The sequence below is a fragment of the Euphorbia lathyris genome, chromosome 3, assembly GCF_963576675.1.
Source record: "Euphorbia lathyris chromosome 3, ddEupLath1.1, whole genome shotgun sequence".
NCBI lineage: Eukaryota > Viridiplantae > Streptophyta > Magnoliopsida > Malpighiales > Euphorbiaceae > Euphorbia > Euphorbia lathyris.
Genome location: NC_088912.1, coordinates 99,143,290 through 99,150,614, shown reverse-complemented (window position 1 = coordinate 99,150,614; position 7,325 = coordinate 99,143,290). Strand labels below are relative to the sequence as shown.

Genomic DNA, 7,325 nt, shown 5'->3' with positions numbered 1-7,325 from the left:
GAGATGGGTTAAAAGGGGTTTGAGGGTCAAATTAGAATTTTAGACAATTAAAAGAGGGCCTAATCTAGCTTAACTCAAATAATCAGGGACCCAATTAAAACATGGGGGATTTTAATTAGAACTTGGATTAATAAAGGAAATTAGAGGTAATGTGGGAGGGGGTTAAATTGAAAAAAAATAAAAATAAGAAGAGTCAAATTGGTGAACTAAATAAACAGGGAGGGGCGAAACGTAATTAGGAGGGGTCAAATTGAAACAAATAAAATGAAAAGGGTCAAATTGGAGAACCAAATAAACAGGGAGGGGCGAGATGTAATTAGGAGGGGTCAAACTGCAATACGGAGGGACCTGATCTAAACAGTTAGAATAATGGGGGGCCGAATTCACAAATTATAAAAAAGAGAAAGGAGCAATGTGGGATTTCGCATGGGTAATTTGGGAATCTAAAATGACGGGGTATATATTCGGCATTTTAGGGTTTTTTCCCCATTTTATCGTGCGGCCTCCTCCTTCCCTTTCTCTTCTCTCTTCCACAGAGAAAACGCGATTCTTCGCCATAGCCACCGCCGCCGTCTCTCCGTCGATGATGGCGTCGTCGCCGTTACAGCGGCACCAGAGCGCCTTGTTCCTTCTCTTCATTTTCGAAGCCGGAGCGCCAAGCTTCTCTCCTCTCTCGAGTTCGCACGGATCTGCTCCGATCTGTCCGTCTGCGGCGAATCCACGGTAAGTTCTCGCCTTTTCCTCCTATTCCCCCTCTTCTTTTCTCAGTTTCCAGCGTGTCGTTCTGATGGCCATTTTTCTCTAGTGTTTTCAGGTGAAACGGAGCCGAACCGCTTCCGATCTATCCCATTTAAGGGGTTTATAGGCGGTTTTACGCCCCTGTGGAGCGCGGACAGCCATCGCTCGGCTCCTTCGAGGTCCGATCTAGTCCTGGTTTGGTTTCTCTTAAGGTAAATAATGTTTATTGTGTTTTTTCCTTTTCATATTTTCGTCTTTAACGGAAATGTCACTGATTTATTGCTTTTCTTGTTCGTTAGACCCGCAATACAGGTCGGTGGTGACTCATGGGTTTGCTACAGATTAAAGAAAACAAAGACCCTTATTTGCGATATTTTGTGTTTTTCGTTTGGTAAAAAGAAGCTTTCCCGGACTTGCTGTTGATTTGAAACGGAGATGATTTCTTTTCATGATTCCGTGTTTTACTCTTTTCAGAAACCTTTTTATCTTTTGGTTTTGGTTTAGTTGCAGATTCTGTTCTTTTTCTTATTTTTTTGGTCTGGATCTGAGGAAGAGTATAACCTCATTTTTGGTTGCATTGTAAATGTATTTTTTAGTGTGAAGGAAAAAAACAGTACAGTGAATGAATGAAAGAAGAAGAAAATGAGATACAGTGCATAATGATGGTTTTTTCTGGAGATTTCCAGATCTGGAAAGTAGAATCTATTTTCCAGGTCTTTTGAAATCCTTTGCATCTTTAAGGTTTTTAAGAAAATAAGATACAATAAATAAGAGACTGAAATGATAAAAAAAATGATTTTCTGAGAGGCTGGGACTTTTCAGATCTGGAAAGTAGAACCTATTTTCCAGATCTGTTGGAATTCCTTGCAGCTTTAATATTTTTAAGGAAAATGAGATGAAAATGAGATACACTGGATAAGAAAAAACAAATTGAAGTAATAAAAGGATGGTTTTATTAGAAGCTAGGGACTTTCAGATCTGGAAAGTAGAACCTATTTTCCAGATCTATTGTGTCCCTTGCATTTTTAAGATTTTTTGTTTCCAGTTTTCAGAACTTGGATACTGGTTTTTAAAAGACTCGGCTTTTAACTTAAAAGAAGAAAATAAGTACTATTTTTAAAAAAGGTAGAAAGAAGTAAATGAACGACTGAGCCAGTAGTGTAATGAAAAGAACAGAAGAAAAAGAATTAATGAAGAGAGTAGAAGAAAAAGAATTAATAAAAATGACAGTTTACCTCTTGGATCAAGATAGTCTAACGAGGAAGAAGCACCTTCGAGGTCCTTCGAGGTCCGATCTACTCTTGTGGAGCGCGGACAGCCATCGCTCGGCTCCTTCGAGGTCCGATGTAGATCTGGTTTGGTTTCTCCTAAGGTAAATAATGTTTATTGTGTTTTTTCCTTTTCGTATTTTCGTCTTTAACGGAAATGTCACTGATTTATTGCTTTTCTTGTTCGGTGGACCCGCAATACAGGTCGGTGGTGACTCATGGGTTTGCTACAGATTAAAGAAAACAAAGACCCTTATTTGCGATATTTTGTGTTTTTCGTTTGGTAAAAAGAAGCTTTCCAGGACTTGCTGTTGATTTGAAACGGAGATGATTTTTTTTCATGATTCCGTGTTTTACTCTTTTTAGAAACCTTTTTATCTTTTGGTTTTGGTTTAGTTGCAGATTCTGTTCTTTTTCTTATTTTTTTGGTGTGGATCTGAGGAAGAGTATAACCTCATTTTTGGTTGCATTGTAAATGTATTTTTAGTGTGAAGGAAAAAAACAGTACAGTGAATGAATGAAAGAAGAAGAAAATGAGATACAGTGCATAAGGAAATAACAAATAAAAAGATCTAAATAGTGAAAATGATGGTTTTTTCTGGAGATTTCCAGATCTGGAAAGTAGAATCTATTTTCCAGGTCTTTTAAAATCTCTTGCATCTTTAAGGTTTTTAAGAAAATAAGATACAATAAATAAGAGACTGAAATGATAAAAAAAAATGATTTTCTGAGAGGCTGGGACTTTCTAGATCTGGAAAGTAGAACCTATTTTCCAGATCTGTTGGAATCCCTTGCAGCTTTAATATTTTTAAGGAAAATGAGATGAAAATGAGATACACTGGATAAGAAAAAACAAATTGAAGTAATAAGAAGGATGGTTTTATTAGAAGATAGGGACTTTCAGATCTGAAAAGTAGAACCTATTTTCCAGATCTATTGAGTCCCTTGCATTTTTAAGATTTTTTGTTTCCAGTTTTCAGAACTTGGATACTGGTTTTTAAAAGACTCAGCTTTTAACTTAAAAGAAGAAAATAAGTACTATTTTTAAAAAGGTAGAAAGAAGTAAATGAACGACTGAGCCAGTAGTGTAATGAAAAGAACAAAAGAAAAAGAATTAATGAAGAGAGTAGAAGAAAAAGAATTAATAAAAATGACAGTTTACCTCTTGGATCAAGAGAGTCTAATGAGGAAGAAGCACCTCTCTTTATCTACCTTTTCTTTTGTCTGCTTCCTTCTCCTCCTCTCTTCTCTTTTTTTTTGTCTCTTCTTTTTTGCTTGGGCCCCTCTTTTTTATATAGAGAGTTTCCTAATTAATTAAGGACTAATAAAGTGCTAATATTGTAATTAGAGTTGATTTGGATTTGTGCTTGATTAGTAAGTGCCAACTTATTAGGATAGACTTGGGCTTGAGTTTTGGATTTGGAATTGGGCTTCATGCATGTTTTGGGGTCATTAGTTGTAAATCTATAAATTGTTAATAAACTTTTATTTATTTTCATCCATTTCATATTTTTTGTTAAGAATAACAACATAAAAATTAATCGGTATTTTATAACTAAATAACACGTGTTTACATTTTGAATATAACTCTATCAAATAAAATTAAATACCGTTCCATTCACATTTAATCAAAGAAATGACATTCCCTTAATTAATAATTGTCATCCTAATCAATCGACTTAATTTTTATAACATAAACATCCAATCGATTATAGGGATTTTATATATAATTTCAGTTACTTTTTCGCAAAATATTAGTTTATTTAGTAAATATCTATAATAAAAATATTTATGAAATAAATTGGTTTAAAACGTAAAATTACTAAAAAATGAGAAATTACCCCGGACAAAATGGGTATCTACAGTTGCCCCATTTTGTATAGCTTTATGAAATAAAGATATACAAAGTAGCTCTAGATATACATTTTGCACGCTTTTAATATGTTGTTTTATCTTAAATAGACGTCGATTCGGAGACTTGATCTTTGGGATCCATATAACTAGGGTTTGAATCCCAAAGACTTGATCTCAGGAGATTTGGAGGGGAACAAACATTTCTATCTTGAATAGAAATGAATTGCGAGACTAGATCTTAAAGGAATAACAACATCAAATCGTGACGCTTGATCTCAGAGGATTCTACGGGATCAACGATATCGACCTTCAATAAAACAAATCGTGAGACTTGATCTCAGAGGATTAAGGATGAATGGACATTTTCACTCTGAATTGAAATGAATCGCGAGACTATATCTGAAAGGATTAAGGAATTGAATCGTGCGGCTTGATCTCAAAGGATTCGACAGTTTGGATAAAAACAAATCATGAGACTTGATCTCAGAGGATTCATAAGAAGAAGGTTTATAGGATGCCAATTTTTTTATTTCGTGACTGAAATGAGCTTTTAAAGCGGCTCCCCGCAGCTGAAATGAGCTTTTAAAGCGGCTCCCCGCAGCTGAAATGAGCTTTTATAGCGGCTCCCCGCAAGTTTGGAGACTAGTGTCTTATAACATAGACATTCATCTCAAGAGAGAATATGAGGTTTCAAGACCCATAATATTCAAAGGAATTGGTTGTTAAATGAGAGTGAACGTGAAGGCCCGACATTGAAGAATTGAAATGTGTAAATTCTATTTTGAATAGAACGGGGTCACGAGATTTGACCTTGAAGGATTGATAAAAAAAACAGACATTTCTATATTGAATAGAAATTAATTGTGAGATATGATCAAAGGATTAGCAAAAACAACAAAGATTTCTATCTTAAATAGAATTTGATCTCAAAATACGCATATGATTCCATGAGATTTTAGAGAAGAACAGACTCCTATATTGAATAGGCTTCGACTCAAAAGATGCACAATTTTATCAGATTGGGCTTTGAAAATAGTTTTCTGCTTTGAGTAGGGGTGAATCTTGAGTTTTGATCTCGAAGAATTAAAAAAAGGTATATTCTACCTTGACTAGAAGTGAATCCTGGGACTTGATCCTGATGAATTCAACATGGGTAGATTTCTATTATGAATAGAAGTGAATTCTGAGACTTGATCTCGGGGAATTTAGATGGAGACACTAAATCTTGAATAGAAGTGAATCTTGAGACTTAATCTCGATGACTTAGAAAGGGATAAGCATGAATAGAAGTGAATTTTGAGGATTGATCTCAAGGAATTCAAAAGTAATAAATTCTATCGGGTATCAAAGTGAATCTCGAGACCTGGTCTTGAGGAATTCAAAATGGGAGAACTTCTATCTCGAATAGAGGTGAAATTTGAGACTTGATCTCGAGGAATTAAAAAATGATAGCATCTATCTTGAAATAAAAATGAATTCTGAGACTTGATCTCATTGAATTCAAAAATGGGTAAATTTTTATCTTGAATGGAAGTGAATTCTGAAGACTTGGTGTTGAGGAATTCAAAAGGAGCAGGGAATCTTGATATTCGATCTCAATGATTTCAAAGGGGATAATTTTATCATGAATAAAGATGAATCGTGAGACTTGATCTCAGTGGACTCAAAAAGTGAAAAGAAAAATTTATAAATTGAATAAAAATGACTTAAAAAGTGACAAAATTTTATATCTTAAACCGAATCATGAGACTTGATCTCAGTGGACTCAAAAAGTAACAAAAAGTTATATATTGAATAGAAATGAATCGCGAGACTCAATCTCAGCGAACTAAAAAATAAAGATTTCTATCTCAAATACAAATGAATCGCGAGACTTGATCTCAGCAGATCAAAAATAAAGATTTCTATCTTGAAATGAATCATGAGACTTTACCTTAGCATACTCAAAATGGATAAAGATTTCTATCTTGAATAGAAACGAATCGTAAGACTTAATCTCAACAAATTAAAAAAGAATAAATACTTCTATCTTGAATAGAAATGAATCGTGAGACTTGATCTCAGAGGACTCAAAATGGATTTCTGTCTTGAATACAAATGAATCGCGAGACTTGATCTCAGCAGATAAAAATAAAGATTTCTATCTTGAAATGAATCGTGAGACTTGATCTCAGCATATCAAAAATAAATATTTCTATCTTGAATAGAAAGGAATCGTGAGACTTGATCTCAAGTGATACAAAATAAAGATTTCTAGCTCGAATAGAAATGAATCATGAGACTTGATCTCAGCGGACTCAAAATAGGTAAATATTTCTATCTTGAATAGAAATGAATCGTGAGACTTGATCTCAGCGGACTCAAAATAGATAAAGATTTCTATCTTGAATAGAAACGAATCGTGAGACTTGATCTCAACGAACTAAAAGGAACACAAGTTTCTATTTTAAATAGAAAAGCGAAATTTTCACTAGAGGAATCTTTGAGAAAACTGTTTTTTTGTTATGCAATGTGATGTGGTATTTTTTTCAAAATATTCATAATGATATAAAAAAAATTGTCGAGATCAATTTTTTACATAATTATCGATTTGGCTCATTCATATGCATATAATCCAAGAAAGATCAAGATTGCTTTCCCGGTACCTCAGCTTAATCTCGTCAAAATGCATGTGTTTATGCCTTCACTTGTAGTAGACAAATGTTTCTTTGAATTGGATAAATATACTCTCGATATGCAAAATTTCTTCTTGAAGAGGTTTAAGAAGATTTTTTCTTCAGAACTTCGCATACGATCAGTGACCTTGTTCGATAGTAACTCATGTTGAATCATGCAAACTCATTCCATAAAGAGTAAGCAGCTCTTTTGATCTTGAAATCCATGAATCTTTGTGTTGTTGAACATTATGATTCTTTATAATGTGTATTTTTTCAAACCATCCGCATTCTTCATGTTTGTCGAAAGGTATCTTACCCCCGATTCTTTCCTCCATTGGTTGCTTGACTCAAAAGAAAAAAGGGCGTTTTTGCTAGAAGAGTCACCACATTGCCCCCGATATTAGTCAGTTGTGCATGCTTAAGCTTGTAGAGAAACATCATCTTCATGATGTGTATGGATGTTGAATCAAAAAAAATGGGGTACTATCTTGATAACTCGTTGTTCAAAGCAAACATGATACTGGAATTGGAAAATATGCATTTCAAATATTCTCAGAATCATAATTATTTAATAAATGCACAAGACCATTTTCAGGGAAAAGATTTGGCAAAGAATGGAGTAAAGTGTAAGCAGGAAAGCTATATGTTGTTAGAAATGAGTGTCATACCTCAATGGCGTGGGATTTTTTTATTGTGAGATCCGGTTCAAAAAGGCTCATCCAAAAGTGATTGTGACCATAAAGTTATTTGAAAATTTTTTAATGATCACGAAATAAGCAAGATTTCATTGTTCAACACATTCCTACAT

General features: G+C 34.1%; 1 long non-coding RNA gene across 1 annotated transcript; it reads left to right on the top strand.

The window, feature by feature from the left end:
* The first annotated feature begins 502 nt into the window (after positions 1 to 502).
* Positions 503 to 2,547, top strand: LOC136223903 (uncharacterized). The gene is made up of 4 exons (XR_010686196.1): positions 503 to 723; positions 806 to 950; positions 1,038 to 2,110; positions 2,211 to 2,547. It is a non-coding gene; the product is annotated as an uncharacterized lncRNA (long non-coding RNA).
* The last annotated feature ends 4,778 nt before the right edge of the window (positions 2,548 to 7,325 follow it).